Below are 17,566 nucleotides of genomic sequence, written 5' to 3' on the forward strand. Positions count from 1 at the left end.
TGTCTCTCTGCCTCACACTTCTCAGATCATCATCATCATCATCATCACTATCATCATAATTTGTTAATGAAACTTCAGTGTATCTGTATGAAGAGTTATGTAGGTATGACAAGAATATGTATATTTTTATTAAAAGATACTTTATGTGGGAATACTTTTGTATAAGAACAGGATTCTTCTTTATGCTACCATAAACTACTCTGAGATTGAGCTTCATTCTAACACTGGTTTATGGGAATAATGAAAGCTTAATAATTGAATTAAAATGTGAAAAACAGCACAGTTTTTAGATAGCATGATAAAGTGAAAAGATTATGAGTTCAGAAAAAGAATATGATCTTTAAAAATATTTCTTTAATTTTTCTGAGACTGATTTCTTCATGTTCAAAGTAAAGATGGTATTAGCTACTTTATTGGACTATTATGATAATTAGGCATGATAATACATCTAAACTGTCAGTGATACTGCTGTATATATAAAGATTAGTAAAGGTTATATTCTTTCCTATTAAAATCAATATTGTGGGTCTGATAAGGATAGTTCAAGAAAATTTAGCAATAATTTATAGCCTAAATTCTTACAAAATTCTTATTTTTACTCATTTCCTTCCAATCTTAAGGATCCTATGTTAAGAAGAGTTGTAAAATGCACTGGTGGAATTGGTTTAGCTTTTAGGAGATAAAATTCAGAGATGCATGATAACTGTCTTTAAATGTGTAAAGAAAGGGCTGTCATGTGAAACAGATATTTGTTCTTTATGATTGAAGAGAACAGAACTATTATCAGAGGGTGAAAACTTCAGGGACAGTTATTTTGACTCATTAAAATGAAGACATTTAGAAAAATAAAATGAATGTTCTATCATTGGGAACTGTGTGCATAGCTATATCCGTTTTCCAGAATATTTCAGGCACTGAAGGTTTTTTTAATTTCATTTGAAGACTTCTTCAACTTGAGAATCATTATTAGAACACAAGCTAGATGAAAGCAGAAATCTTGTCTTTCTTTAATACCACAGTATCCCCAATGCCTAGTACTGTACTTGCTACATTTGTTGAATGAATGAATAAATCATTTGTTCTTGGTGGTCATCTGTATATATCAGTCTTCTTCTTTGCCTTAAGTTCTGATCTTTGGTTTAGTGTTTGAGTTAGAGATAAAGAAGGAAATGAATGGAATTGCTGCTTGGTGAGGAAACAGAGGATTTAGTGGAAGGTTTTTCAGTAATGACACGACTGATATTTTTGGCTGGATGACTGCTGTGGAAGGGGCTGTTCTGTACATCAGGATTTTTAGCAGCATCTCTGGCTACTAAATACTAATTAGATGCTAGTAGCATCCTTCCTCTCACTCATCACAATGAAGAATATGTCCAGACATCATCAAATATCCTTCAAGAGCAAATTATCCCTTGTCAGAACCACTGAGTTAGTGAATAACCACAGGAACACACCCTTGCAAACAGACAAATCCAATATTTCCATTAGATGAAATTAGGGAAAATGGTGTCATTTAAGAAAGCTCATTATAAATTATTTATTTTAAGATGAGCTGTGCACTGTTATCATGAGATCTAACTGAGTCTTGCATATAGAATTATAATGAAGAGGACATTTATGTGATACTTCTGGGTTTCTAACTTCACTTTGAAACATGAAGTTGAATCTTTAGTTTTAGCTTCTCAGTAAATGAAGGCTTACCATATCTTTTTTGATGGTGGTAGAATTGTTTATGCTGGGTTTTTAGCCGACTTGTTTTGACAACGATTATATGTTGCAGTGTAGGTATGGGAAATTCAAAAACTGGGGTTGATGGAAATGGTGGCTTGTAGCTATGAAAGACAAGGACAACATGATGGGTGATTGCAGAACAGGTTGGAGTAGCAGCAAGCTGAACAATCGATCAGGGATTCTAGAAGCATGAATAATAAGAAATTTTTAAAGTTATATATATTAAATTTTATATTTTGGTCTTAGTTTAGGGGTATAATCATCTTATGACAGATATGATTTCATAAGTAATTATGGTATACACCTGTCACATTGGAAGTCAATTACTTTTAGGTCATACTGAGTTTGTACTTCTTGACTTCCCTTCCTAGTGTTTATGTTGAATTTTTTCTTGCTTACATTTTTTAAATGGCAAGTTCTAATCCTCGCTTGCATTATATTTTAACTCAGTATATTTTCTTGTCACATCACACTTTCTTTATATGTTTTACTCAACTATTATTCATGGTTGTGATTTAATTATAAGCTAGCATTGTCATATTTGAATATACAGAACTTGCATACATATTGTGACATAGTCATTTTTAAAATATCGTAGTCTCACCTAGCACTATTGTAAAGAAGCATCTGTAAGCATTTCCATTATAAACTCCTAATTTATTTTTAAGGAGTTCCTGATTTGTGTATTTCTAAATTGCTTTGGGCTGAAACCTAGTTTAGAAGTTGTCAGCTAAAATCCAACTTTTATTATATTAGAGAGAGAAATACTGAAGCTAGTATTTTTTACTATTTTGTGTCACAGCATGTAAAACAATCATTTTTAGTGGATTCAGGTGCTTTTTAGTTGATATTTATTCTCCATAAACCCAAGTAAAGAAATGGAAACTGACAGCCACTTAAATCGACTTGTTTTTTTTCCTATGTCATGCTATAAAATTTTTGATAAATTTATTTGAAAAGTAGTTACTGAGTAGATGCATTAAGTATTTTGTTAGAACCTCCGTAGAACATGTAAATGCTATTATGAAGCTTGTAGGGAATCAGATTCTGGTTTACTGTGAACAGAGAAACTTGCAAAAGCTTCAGCTATAATGAGATTCTGGAGACAGCTCTGTGGTTGACAAAGTAAATAACTGCTTAGTGATCAAGAGCTGGGGTTCTTATTCCCCTATCCCTCCGGAAGTGGTATTACTTTGGATTCACTAACCTGGTTGATTTGTGCCCCTTCATCTTTTCTGTGAGATATTTTTCTTGCTATCAGTAGATTCATCTCTTATATCATTCTTTCAAATTACTTTTAAAACCATTTGAAAGCCAAAATTATTACTTATTTTGTACTTGAGATTTTGGTGTGAACTTATGGAACTGATTACCTGTAAAAAGGTGAACTTTAATTAATATAGAACTTTATACAAAATTTAAAGTATTAAGGAGTTTAAGGATCAGAAATTGAGTGAGTTTATATACTTATATTATTCAACAAATATGTATATCTTAACTTCCTATATATCAGGCACTCTGTGCAGAAGATGTAATGATAAATGAAACAGGCACAGTTCCTATTCTTTTGTATAATCTATACTGCTCACAAAAACTAGGGGATATTTCAAAATGAATATTAAGTGATAAAAAAAGAAGCATTTGATTTTTTTTATTAAACAAGAACATCAGAAAAGCAAATGATAAGTCAAAGAAAGTTGTTTGACTATGCAGATGAGATGCAAAACCAACTTTTATTCCATTGGTGAAAATGCACTATACAAAAGGTTGAAAGTACTGGTGTATCTGCACATTTCCTGATCCCCTAATTTTTGTGAGCAGTGAGTGTAGTTAGGGGGTTAGATAGGATGCAATTCATCAAACACAAAATAAATACCACTACTTATTTATTTTGGTCAAATTTTTTTTTATTTTTTTATTTATTTTTTTTCTGAAGCTGGAAACGGGGAGAGACAGTCAGACAGACTCCCGCATGCGCCCGACCGGGATCCACCCGGCACGCCCACCAGGGGGCAACGCTCTGCCCACCAGGGGGCGATGCTCTGCCCTTCTGGGGCATCGCTCGTTGCGTATTTTGGTCAAATTTAATAATATTCCAAAGGCTTATACTTCTGTAAATGATCCTTAATACAAAACCTACATTTAAGTATATATGTTTTATGTTTAGTGGGACACAAAGATTTAAACATCATATTACTTTAGCTACATCTAAACTCTAATTATTCCACTTTAATGAAATCTTTTTCCATACACACACAAATATTTTTGTGTGTGTGTGTGTATTTTTACGAAGTTAGAAGTGGGGAGGCAGTCAGATAGACTCCCACATGCACCTGACTGGGATTCACCCAGCATGTCCACCAGGGGGCAATGCTCTCCCCATCTGGGGCCTTGCTCCATTGTGGCTGGAGCCATTCTAGCACCTGAGGCAGAGGCCATGGAGCCGTCCTCAGCACCCAGGCCAACTTTGCTCCAATGGAGCCTTGGCTGTGGGAGGGTAAGAGAGAGATAGAGAGGAAGGAGAGGGGAGGGGTGGAGAAGCAGATGGGTGCATCTCCTGTGTGCCTTGGCCGGGAATTGAACCCAGGACTTCCACACACCAGGCCGATGCTCTCCCACTGAGCCACCTGAACAGGGCCCACACATATTTTTTAAATTTGTAATTGTTGCTGTCTTAGGAACTTGATTTATTTTTTGTATTTGGCCATCTTAACAGTGCTATTTATGCCAATAGCTTTTCAATTGAATTTCTAGGTAGGTGATCCTTTCTTTTATAGTGTTTATGTGTCTTAATTGTTTTACTTTTATTACTGCATTGTCTCGCATCACCAGTTGAATTTTAAAAAGGAAATGCCTTAAATAGGCATCCTAGTCTCATAAATGATATTGATGACAGTGTTTCTTCTCTTTTGCTATTAAGCGTGATGTTTACTGTACATTTCTACAGATCATTTTAGTAAGTTAAGGACATTTCCTTTTATACTCATTTTACAGAGTTAATGATTTAGAACAAACAAAATTCTGTCTATGTAATGTGCAATCCAGGTAATTTGGACCAACACTCCTGCTGAGGACAACTAAAGAAGCTGGATAAAATATGAAAAACAAATTCTTAGAAGCATCTAGAAAAAGATGAGAACTCATAGAAACGAGCCCATTTTCTCAAACCTACTTTTATTTTAAGATTTTTTTGTTTATCATAGCCTACCATTTTTTACACTGAGTTCTGCTTTTAGATGCTTTATAAGATTTAGAGGTGTAAGTCAAAACCAAGAATAGTTTGCCCCTTACTCTGAGCTGGAACCACAGAAGAGTGAGCCTTAGGAGCAGGAGTGAACTGATGTTAGCATAGCCTTCCTAAGAACTCACAGCACTGCTTTCTATCATCTGCTGGATTGGGGAATTTTTAGTCTAGAATTTAGATTAAGATGGCCTTGTATTGGTAGCTCTAAGAGAAGCAATAAAAAGTTCTCCATGAAGGATGGTGTTATCATTCCAATGCATTAGTTTATTTCTTCAAATACATTGTCCAGCATGCAGGCAATACAACTGGAAAGAGAGCGAACCAAAAGATAGGTTAGAAGAAACAATCTACAATGCAACATGAAATGTTAGAAGGTGGAAAATGAAAAAACAAGAAATGAAGAGAGCCAATTTGAATTCCAAATTCCATTCTTAGCTTATATGATAAATTTGATGTAGATTTGTTATTCTTTTTGTGCCTCTTTTGTGCCTCTGGGTTTTATCATCACTTCTAAAAGGGATACTGTTGTTAGTGTTAATTTTTATTTGTTTCACTTTGTCCATAGATTACTCAAGTTTTTTTGTTATAATTTTCCCTTCTTATGTTTTGTCATAAATTAATTTTAATTATTCAGTCATAATTAAAATATTTACTAAGTAATATTTGTGAGACCCTAAGGTAGGTGTCAAGAATGGATACAAAGAACACTCCTCACGAGAAGCTCACATGCTGTCAAATGTCAGCTTATACCTGGACTGCTGAGAGACTGAATTCCTAGAAATGCCCTGTGCTCTGAAAATCCATAGTCAGATAGCACTGTGACAACTATTCATTGTTGCAGATAACATCAGGAACAACATTCCTCCTTTTGTAGCCTTCCTCAGAAAAGAGCACCCCAGAATTTATTCTGAGTTTACCCACAACTCAGTCAAATTTATAATATGAGCTAAGAATGGAATTTGGAATCCAAGCTGACTCCATATTTCTAGTTCTTTGTGTTGAAAGGAAGCTGCATCCAGGTTCTAGTTCTCTTAATAGTTATGCTGACTTCACTCTACTTCTTTCTCCTTCAACTTTCTCCATTTCAAAAGGAGTTAGTTAGATTAGACTCTGGGCAACTCATTTAACTATTCTATATTCAGATCCTTCTTATCAAAAACAAGAGTCATTACCTCTCACAATTTTACATTCACGTGCTGCGTAATGATGTTTCAGTCAACGATAGACTGCATATACAATGGTTACCCCATAAAATTAGAATGGAGCTGAATTTCTTGTAAAAATTGGAAGGATTTTGGGGGGGGGGCTTGGCAGTAGAGTCCCTCTCACTCACAGCACCTCAATTTTCAGTGCACAGATGATATCTCATTCAGTCAGCCACTGACATGTTTCAGCACAGAGGAACCTGTCTTCCAGCACTACGTAGTCAGAGGGTCCTAGACCTAGCTTGACGGTCTTCAGAATACATTGCTGTAAATTCTTTGTTGAGGACCTAAGATCCTGTACAAGAATACAGTTCCACAGGAACTATCTTAACAAGTATTAAGTGACATTGCCAGTTTAGTAAAAGTTTTCTGTGCTAGTATAGAGCTAGCCTGTCTCTATACTTTGGAAATATTTTCAGATTGTAATGCTGTAGTACATAGAGATGTTTTAGTCCATCAATTCAAAGCCAGAGAAGAGCCCTTTGTATCAGATAGGGTCAGTGGAACCAGAAGCAAATTCTCAAATGCTATACCCTTTCCATGCTAAATACCCTCTCTTTTTTAAAAATGAATACCACAAAGTTTCTTAATCTGACCACTGCTCCAACATGTGATTGTGAAAACCACATTACCATGACAATCCCCTATGTTCCTTTATGTCTCCATCCTGATTTCTTATTCCTACTGATTGTCAGGCTACTTTTCACTTCTCTGACAGTCAGTATTATGGTGACTTATGCCTTACTTAGCCATTTTCTCCTCCATATTTCCAGTTAATCCAGTGCACATCCCAGTTCATGGAGCATCATTGACAGCCTTGGTGTTCTATTTCTGACTCTGTAGGAAGAAAGCTGGTTCTCTATGAGTCTAGGTTTTATTTTTTTTGTTTTAGATTCCACATATTAGTGAAATTGTATAGTATTTGTCTTTGTCTGACTTATTTAACTTAGCATAATATGCGTAAGGACCATCTGTGTTGTCACAAATGGCAAGATTTTGTTCTTTTTTTTTTATGGCTGAGCAGTGTTTCATTACATATGGTACAGTTGACCCTTGACTCTGGGTTAGAGCGCCAATTCTTGTGCAGTTAAAAAATGTGAGTATAACTTTTGACTCTAAAGTAACTTAACTCCAGTCTGCCTTCCACATATGTGGGTTCCCAACAGTAGATAAAAAATGTTGGCCCTTGAATAACCCAGGTTTGAACTGAATGGGTCTACTTATACACAGAAGTCTACATCTTCCTTATCTCTTTTCCATCAATGAACATTTAGGTTGTTTCCATATATTGGCTATTGTAAATATTGCCACAGTGAATCTGAGGGTGCATATGTTTTTTTTTAAATTAGTATTTTTATATTCTTTGGATAGATACCCATAAGTGGAATTGCTGTATTATATAGTTCTATTTTTAATTTTTTGAGGAAACTCCACAACTGCTTTTCATAGTGATTGCACCAATTTGCAATCCCAGCAACAGCATGAGAATCACCTTTTCTCTATACCCTCACCTACATTTGTTATTGTTATCTTTTTGATAATAGCCAATAGCCAATCTTACAGGTATGCTGTGGTATCTCACTGTGGTTTTGATTTGCATTTCCCTGATTAGTGATGGTGATATCTTTTTATGTGCCTGTTGGCCTTCTGTATATTTTCTGTAGAAAAATGTCTATCCAGCTTCCCTGCCTATGTTTAAATTGTATTCTTTGTTCTCTTTTGCTGTTGAATTGTATTAAGTTTTTAATTATTTTAGATATTAACCCCCATTGAATACATGATTTGAAGTATCTTCTTTCATTTAGTAGGTTGCCTCTTTGTTTTGTTTATGGGTTTCTTCTCTGTACTGCAGCTTTTTAGTTTGATAGTCGTACTTGTTTATTTTAGCTTTGGTTGTTCTTCTCTTTAGAGTCAGATTCAAAAAAACATCACTGAGATTGATGTCAAGGAGCCTACCGCCTATGTTTTCCTCTAGGTGTTTTATGGTTTCAGGTCTTATATTCATGTCTTTAATCTGTTGTGAGTTAATTCTGAATATAGAATAAGATAGTTGTCCAATTTCCATAGGCAATGAGACCCCCCCAACCACACCTCTCAGAGCAGGGCAGAGAGTACATTTCACCTTTGTCCCCCCAGAGCCACTGGAGAACTGGCTGCTAGGTCTTATTGGGCCAAGGAAGTTAAGCAGCGAAGTGCTGGACTGGCCAGGATTGGAGTAGCATGTGACCCTAGGGGTTGCTGGGCAGTGTGGAGATGCATTGAACCTAGAAGTGAGAAATTTGTGAAAACTTGCCGCATGGAGATACTGTTTCTACATGTCACCGGCCTCTGTAACACTAGCTTCTTGTCATCAGTCACTCTTGGTGAACTATACCAGTACCTGGAGGATGAACGCTTGGATTCCCGGAGTAGAGGATTCCAGTAGTTTCCTTACATCATACATTCATTTAAGTTTTTGAAGCCAGAGAAGCAGACAAAGACAGAGGTAGGGCTTAAATAAAAGACAGTGGACATGATGAAGCTGAAATTGCAAATAAAATAAACTAAAATCCAGTAAAAACTGCTAATGGAGAAAACCAGGCAACTAGTCCCTGAAAAGGTATTTGTCCAGGCTGAAATTAAATTCTTACTGGAATACCTGACCAATAGAACTGAGAAGGCAACTTGAGAAGCTTGGGACAAATATTTACAAAAATAGTGGGGAGATTGAACAAAGGAGACAAGAACTAGCCTCCAAATATAGGAACCAAACTTCAGAGCTTTAAACAGAGTCCTTGCAGAAGGACAGGATCCAATCTATTTGAAGAAGCAGTTGCAGGCAATGAGGGACCTTTCATAATTAAAGAAGAAAAGGAGAGAGAAATGCAGACATTACAAGAGGAGCTAAACAAATCCCAAGCTGAGACAGTTGCAAGGCACAGGTAATCAAGGCCTACTTTCTCCAAGAAAAATCATTACCAAAGAAACAACTGAGTGAGCCAGACGTGAGGCTGTTGGGAAAGAGAGAAAGGAGTTTAAAAGGAAGGCAGGCCCAGGCCTTGGAGGTAGCAGCAGGGGAGCATACTTCTGAGTTCTACTGCAGCATCTGCAGAGAAGCTGTGGTTACCAAAGAAATAACTGCAGCAGTCTAGGCAATGTTAGGAGTTGCAGGCTGCTCAAAACCTCTTAAAAATCTGAAGCAGGAACAGTGATGTATGGAGTGCTTAATCCCAGGGAGGCAGCGACTAAAACAGGCTGCTCCAAAGACCACAAGAACCCCTTCCCTAGGCCCAATATCAAGGATTAAGCCACAGTAATTCCTAAAATATCACTGATCAAATAGACTGGAGGAAGTATTCTTAGGTGCTACATAAACCCATATTGTTACGAAGGCTTTTGGATCTCATTGCTATGGTGAAATATTCATCATGATGTATTATTAGTGTGAAGGATTAGGTATTTATTTCCAACTGTACTGCTAGATATTTGTGTGACCAGCATTTCTTATTTAGGTTATTCTTTAATTAGCTTTTGTTAATAAGCAGAATGTTCCTCAAACCTCCTGATAACCTAACATATTTGCCAAACATTCATACATTCAACCAGGTCAAGAAAACCACCTTGAAAAAGTGAAAGGAACTGAGTTGTGTAATTTATTTTATCCAGCTGAGTAGGATTTCTTTATAGGAAAGGCACCCATAAGGATAACATCTTAGAAGACTTTAATATAGTTCCTTCTACTCTGTAAACAACCAGTATCAGTTTATCCTAATTCTTTTTGACCAACTTAGAGCACAAAGGCAGAGTGTTTTTTTAAAAGTTTGTGGCAGCAGGTGGTCTAGTTTAATTTTCTTTTCTTGCATGTATCTGTCAAATATTCCCAACATCATTTCTTGAATAGACTGTCTTTAACCTTTTGTATTTTCTTGCCTCCTTTGTCTTAAATTAATTGGCCATATAGGTGTGGGTTTATTTCTGGGCTCCCTATTCTGTTACATTGATCTATATGGCTGTTTTTATGCCAATTGATGCTGTTTTGGTTACTATGGCCTTGTAGGATAGTTTGATGTTTGGTAGCATGATCCCTTCAACTTTTATTTTACTCTTCAAGATGGTTGTGACTATTTTGGGTTTTTTTGTGATTCCATATACATTTTTGAATTATTTGTTCTAGTTATGTAAAAAATGCCATTGATATTTTGATAGGCATTGTATTGAATCATGGTTTGCTTTGGGTAGTATGGACATTTTAATGAGGTTAATTCTTCCTATCCATGAACATGGTATATGCTTTCACTTACTGGTATTTTTTTCAGTTTCTGAGTTCAGGTCTTTTACCTCATTGGTTAAATTTATTTCTAGGTTTGTGGGGTTTTTTTTATAGTGATTGATTTTATAGAGAGAAAAGAGAAAGAAAAAGAGAGAGAAAAACATCTATTCGTTGTTCCATATGTTCCATTTATGCTTTCATTGGTTGATTCTTGTATGTGCCCTGACTGCGGATTGAACTTGCAACCTTAGAATATCTGGATAATACTCTAATTAACTAAACTATTCACCCAGGGCCCCTAGGTTTCTGTTTGCTTGTTTTTGATGCAGTTGTAAATGGGATTGTTTTTCTAGATTACCTGATATTTCATTATTGGCATATAAAAAATGCAACTAATTTCTGGATGTTTATTTTGCATCCTACTGCTTTACTGAATTTATTTATCAGTTCTAGTAGTTTTTGGTGGAATCTTTAGGGTTCTGTATATACAGTATCATGTCATTTGAAAATGATGACAGTTTTACTTTTCTTTTTCAATTTGGATGCCTTTTATTTATTATCTGATTGCTATAGTGAGGACTTTCAGTACTTTGTTGAATAAGAGTGGTAAAAGCAGATCTCTTTCTTGTTCCTGATCTTAAGGGAAACACTTTTAGTTTTACCCATTGAATATAATGTCGGCTGTGGGTTTGTCATATATTACTGTTATTAGCAATTTTTTTTCTGATATATTTCCTTGGGCAAGGGAAAAAGAAAAAATAAACAAATCGGACTACATGAAACTAAAATATTTTTGCATAGCAAAGGAAACCATCAATAAAATTAAAAGCCAACCTACTGAATGGATAAGATATCCAACAATGATACATCCCATAAGGAGTTAATAGCCAAAATTTATAAAAAATTTATACAACTCATTGGATCAGGTGGTGGCACAGTGGATAAAGCATCAACCTGAGATGCTGAGGTCCTGGGTTTGAAACCCTGAAGTTGCCAACTTGAGCACTGAGCACAGGCTTATCCAACTTGAAGCTGGGCTCATCAGCTTGAGTGTGGGATCACCATCTTGAGCGTGGGATCATAGATATGACCCCATGGTTGCTGGCTGAGCAAAGGTCGCTGGCTTGAAGCTCAAAATCACTGGCTTAAGTCCAAAGTCACTGGCTTGGGCAAGGGGTCATTGGCTCAGCTGGAGCCCCCCACTCCATCAAGGCACATTATGAGAAAGCAGTCAACAAACAACTAAAGTGCTGCAACTATGAATTGATACTTCATTTCTCTCTCTTCCTGTGTGTCTATCTGTCCCCCCTCTCTCAAAAAATAAAAAAAGAGAGAATTCATACAACTCAATGCCAAAAAAAATAACAACAAACCAATTTAAAAATGGGCTGAGGATCTGAATAGACACTTCTCTAAAGAGGACATACTAAATGAAATAAGATGACCAAAACGTGTATGAAAAGATACTCTACATCACTAGTCATCATAGAAATGCAAATTAAAACCACAGTGAGATACTATCTCAACGACCTCACACATATCAGAATGGTTATATCATCGATAAATCAACAAACAACAAGTGTTGGTGAGGATGTGGAGAAAAGGGAACCCTCATGCACTATTGGCAGGAGTGTAGACTGGTGCAGCCACTGTGGAAAGCAGTATGGAGTTACCCTGAAAATTAAAAATGGAAATGCCTTTGTCTCAGATGTTCCACTTCTGGATATATATCCAAAGAAACCTGAAACACTAATTCAAAAGAATATATGCACTCCTATGGTCATTGCAGAGTTATTTATAATAGCCAAGATATGGAAGCAGCCCAAGTGTCTGTCAGTAGATAAGTAGATAAAAAGCTTTGGTACATTTACACAATGGAATACTACTCAGTTATTAAAAAGAAGGAAATCTGGCCCTGGCCACTTGGCTCAGTGGTAGAGCATCGGCCTGGCGTGCAGGAGTCCCGGGTTTGATTCCTGGCCAGGGCACACAGGAGAAGCGCCCATCTGCTTCTCCACCCCTCTCCCTCTCCTTCCTCTCTGTCTCTCTCTTCCCCTCCTGCAGCCAAGGCACCATTGGAGCAAAGTTGGCCCGGGCGCTGAGGATGGCTCTGTGGCCTTTGCCTCAGGCGCTAGAGTGGCTCTGGTTGCAACAGAGCAACACCCCAGATGGGCAGAGCATCGCCCCCTGGTGGACATGCCAGGTGGATCCTGGTTGGGCGCATGCGGGAGTCTGTCTGACTGCCTCCCCGTTTCCAACTCAGAAAAAAAAAAAAAGAAGGAAATCTTACCCTTTGCCAGCAGCATGAATGGACATAGAGAGCATTATGTAAAGTGAAATAAGCCAGTAAGAGAAAGACCAGTACCATATGATTTCACAGATATATGGAATCTAATGAACAAAATAAACTAACAAACAAAATCTGACCTGTGGTGGCACAGTGGGTAAAGCGTCAACCTGGAACACTGAGTTTGCTGGTTTGAAACCCTGGGCTTGCCCAGTCAAGACATGTGTGGGAGTTGATGCTTCCTCCTCCTCTCTCTCTCTCTCTCTCTCTCTTTTTCTCTCCTCTCTCTCTAAAAATGGAAAAATAAAATCTAAAACAAACAAACAAAATAAAAACAGACTCATAGAGAACAGACTTGACAGCTAACAAAGGGGAGGGGAATTTTGGGGCTGAGTGCAAAAGGTGAAGGGATTAAATAAAAAAAAAGAAAAACAACTCATAGACACAGACAACAGTATGGTGATTACTGGGAAAGGTGGGTGGGGGGAGGTAGAAGAGGCAATAGGCAGATAAATGGTGATGGAAGAGACCTGAGTTGGGATGGAATATACAAGTGATATAGAATTGTACACCTGAAACCTATATAATTTTATTACCCATTGTTACCCCAAAAATCTAATAAAAATGAAAAAAATAAGAAATGCAAATAAAAACCTCAATGAGATATCACCTCACACCTGTCAGAATGGCTATCATCAATAAATCAACAAACAAGTGCTGTTGAGAATGTGGAGAAAAGCAAACCCTTATGCTCTGTTAGTGGGAATGCAGATTGGTGCAGCCATTTTGGAAAATAATATGGATTTAAAAAACAATTAAGCATAGCCTGACCAGGCGGTGGCACAGTGGATAGAGCGTCGGACCGGGATGCCAAGGACCCAGGTTCGAGACCCCGAGGTCACCAGCTTGAGTGCGGGCTCATCTGGTTTGAGCAAAGCTCACCAGCTTGAGCCCAAGGTCACTGATTTGAGCAAGGGGTCACTCAGTCTGCTGTAGCCCCCCGGTCAAGGCACATTTGAGAAGGCAATCAAGGAACAACTAAGATGCTGCAACAAAGAATTGATGTTTCTCATCTCTCTCTCTTCCTGTCTGTCCCTTCCTGTCTGTACCTTTCTCTGTCTCTGTCTTTGTCACACACACACACAGCTTGGAGCTGCCTTATGTCCCAGCAGTTCCACTTTTGGATATGTAACCAAAGAAACCCAAGACATGAATTCAAAAGAATATATGTACTCCTTTGTTCATTGTAGTGGTATTTACAATAGCCAAGATAGAGAAGCAACCCAAGTGCCCATCAATAGACAAGTGGATAAAAAAGCAACGGTACAGATATCCAATGGAAATATTACTCAGTCACAAAAAAGGAATGAAATTTTACTTTTCACAACAGCTTGGGTGTATCTAGAGGGCATTATACTAATTGAAATAAGTCAGAGGAAGAAAAATACCATATACTTTCACTTATATGTGGAATCTAAAGAACAACAACAGAAAACAAAGTCGAAACAGACTTATAGGTACAGAGAACAGACAGATGGTTGCCAGAAGGGAGAGAGGTTGGAGGAGTGGGTGAAAAATGTACAGGGATTAGAAGTATAAATTGGTGGTTACAAAATATTGACAAGGATGTAAAGTACAGCATAGGGAATATAGTCAATAATATTGTAATAACTATGTTAGGTGGTTGGAGGGTACTGAAAATATCAGGGGGAGCACTTGTAAAATATGTGATTGTCTAACCACTATGCTGTACACCTGAAACTAATACAAAATAATATGGAGTGTAAACTGTAAAAAAAATGGTAATGCTAATGATATGGTAAAACTGGCATATTTTTGTAGAAATTATATTTTAATTTTTGGAATAATAAAATTACCTTTCCAAAAAAAATCGTTTGTGCCAGTAACCAGGTGGCTCCTTCTATAGTTTTCTTGTGAGTGAAAAAGTACTCTAGTAACAACATGATCAATAAATGCCAGGCAGAATGACCTTTTTGTGATGCCATCCTTAGAATTTTAGCTTTGAGTAAATTGGGAAGGGAAGAGATGGTAAAGGGGACGTATATTATGTCAACTCTTACTTTTGAAAATGTTTTCTGTGAAAAAATACCTCTTGAATTGATGAAGTGGCTGAATGCTTCTGTTAGTTTTAGGAATATGTATCAGAAAACACCCAAAATTGTAAGATGACAAGGTCACTTAAAGTTAAATATAGGAAACACTTTAATTTTAAGTAATCTATTACATTTTCTTACTATATGTGCACTTAGTAGTACACAAAATGCCTTTTGTGATTAGCATGACATATTTATGCCTATTTAATAGAACTGGGAATAGTATTTTAATTAGTATAGACTTTTAGGGTAATTATTTATTTTTTGTCTCTTATGACATTTTTTATTGAATTTATTGGGGCCACACTGGTTTACAAAAACCATACAGGTTTTAGCTTTATTTCTCAACAAAACATCATCTGCATACTGCATCATGCACCTGTCACCCAAAGCAAAGTCTCACATATTAATGGTTAGACCAGTGATTTAATTGAATGCTGAATCCTAGTACAGGAATATAACCTTATATTTTAATATTGCTCCTTTATGGGCAAATATAATCAACTTTATGTTTTTAGAGTTTGTCAGTAATGAAAAACTTCAAAATAATTTTCCTGAATTTTGTTTTATTCATATGCAAACTTAATTCCTTTAAACTGAATTTAAAAAGGACTCTTCCTCAATGTGCCTTTAACTTCATTTTAACAATTTTCCTGTTGAATATGTAATACTTTTATTTAACAAGTTTTGTTACTGAAAAATAACCTACTTGGCTTATTTTTCAAAAAGTATAATTGATGTAATTTAAGGTCTATGTTTAGAAATTATAAGCCATTATGAAAATATATTGAATAAAGTAAAAAGAGAAGGTATTAATGCCTTACTAAAAGGTTTGGAGAATGAAATTTTTAATGATTCTCTAGAGTGGCCTCTGACCTAAGTAATTCATTGATGGTTGTTTTATGTGGCTCTTGTAAGCAGATTAACTAAATATTCTTTAGTGCAGGTTACGGTATCCTCTGGCCACTCCTTTTCTTCAGTTTTGAATTTCCTATACAATTTAAGATTCTTACATACTTCTTATTAGTTAGAATCCCGATTTCTTGATGGAATCACTGGTTTGCTTGAAAGCATATATCTCATGGTAATATATTATCCTGGTAAAATATAATCAACCTAAAACAGCAAGACCAGTTTCCCCAGCATCAGATAATCCTTGAAATTCTGGGTCTGCAGATCTCTACTCAAAATAATTACGGTGATATTCTAACCAATCTCTTAAAAACTATATTACACTAATTCTTAAAGTTGAGTGTAGGACTAAGCAGAATATATTTGAAAGGAGGTCAAAGAAGTAGAAATCAGAAAGGTTTCATTATTATTTTTTGAAATAATAATTTTTATGAAAAATATGTACCTTGCTATTGTCAGGCTGACCATAACTGTTTCTCACCTTACCCAGGTTAAGGAGGATAAATTAGAAGGTTGATGAAGAAACAAACTGTCATTTATTTTGGGGAAGACTTAGCATCTAAATAGGGAGAGTGAAAAAGAAAAAAGGAAATATTTTATCAAAAGGGAATCAGTGGGAATGAAGTGGAAATGAGAAAATAGTGAGATCTTAAGGAGGTAGATTATTAGCAAAGGAATTTAAGGATAAGTAAGAGTCAGTCAGTCATGTCATATGCATGAATATAAAGGACCTGTTTCGTATTACAAATAATATTAGATATATTGTCTGAAATTTGTGCATTCAGTGTTTAAACAAGTAGTTTGGAAATCTTTTAACTGCATTTTTGAATAATTGATATTCAGAATACAATTTGTCATTTATGAAGATGTTTGATGTAATTGATTTGCATTAAAATATTAATGATTATTCCCAGAAAGAAAAATACACAGACGTACAAAGCACTTAATTATATTTCTTTTAGAATGTCTAGAAAAGCATTCAAAGTAGAATAAAATATAGTACTTAAATAACAATTATATCTCAGAATCCAATATATTTTATAACAGTGTTGGATAATGGAATTAATTTATGTATTTTAATGTATACATTATCTTGAAGATCTTATAGAATCTTTTTTATTTATTTATTTTTTTGTATTTTTCTGAAGTTGGAAACAGAGAGGCAGTCAGACAGACTCCCGCATGTGCCCGATCAGGATCCACCCGGCACGCCCACCAGGGGGTGATGCTCTGCCCATCTGGGGCATCGCTCTGTTGCAACCAGAGCCATTCTAGCGCCTGAGGCAGAGGTCACAGAGCCATCCTCAGCGCCCGGGCCATCTTTGCTCCAATGGAGCCTCGGCTGCGGGAGGGGAAGAAAGAGAGACAGAGAGGAAGGAGAGGGGGAGGCGTGGAGAAGCAGATGGGTGCTTCTCCTGTGTGCCCTGGCCGGGAATTGAACCCGGGACTCCTGCATGCCAGGCCAATGCTCTACCACTGAGCCAACCAGCCAGGGCTTATAGAATCTTTTTTAAAAATTCTTCATACTTAATAGCTTTTAAGCTTTTATAAATGTACTCAATATACTTTCTTTTAGCAGTTTCCTATATATAGGTCTAAGATATCTTTTTCTGAAATTATTGAGATAGTTGATCTGTATTGTAAATTTTGGAATTATATTTGCATGTATCGTATTTTCTCACTTTGTAGTCTGTTTGGTTTTTTTTTTTTAGCTGAAAGAACTGTTTATTTTACTCCTGAGTACTCCTGTCAAGTCCAGTCAACAGGGCCAGTGTCGATGCTGGGAAATATAACCCAGACCCTTTAAAAAAGAACATGCTATCT

At 36.3% G+C, this 17,566-nt stretch overlaps 1 protein-coding gene and 1 pseudogene across 2 annotated transcripts in view; both read left to right on the forward strand.

The window, feature by feature from the left end:
• NUBPL (NUBP iron-sulfur cluster assembly factor, mitochondrial) overlaps positions 1-17,566 on the forward strand; it is a 260,104-nt gene that overhangs the window by 147,880 nt on the left and 94,658 nt on the right. The gene's annotated exons all lie outside the window — the stretch shown is intronic.
• On the forward strand, positions 8,747-9,311 carry LOC136375938 (coiled-coil domain-containing protein 121-like; annotated as a pseudogene).

The sequence above is a fragment of the Saccopteryx leptura genome, chromosome 6 (genome assembly GCF_036850995.1).
Source record: "Saccopteryx leptura isolate mSacLep1 chromosome 6, mSacLep1_pri_phased_curated, whole genome shotgun sequence".
NCBI lineage: Eukaryota > Metazoa > Chordata > Mammalia > Chiroptera > Emballonuridae > Saccopteryx > Saccopteryx leptura.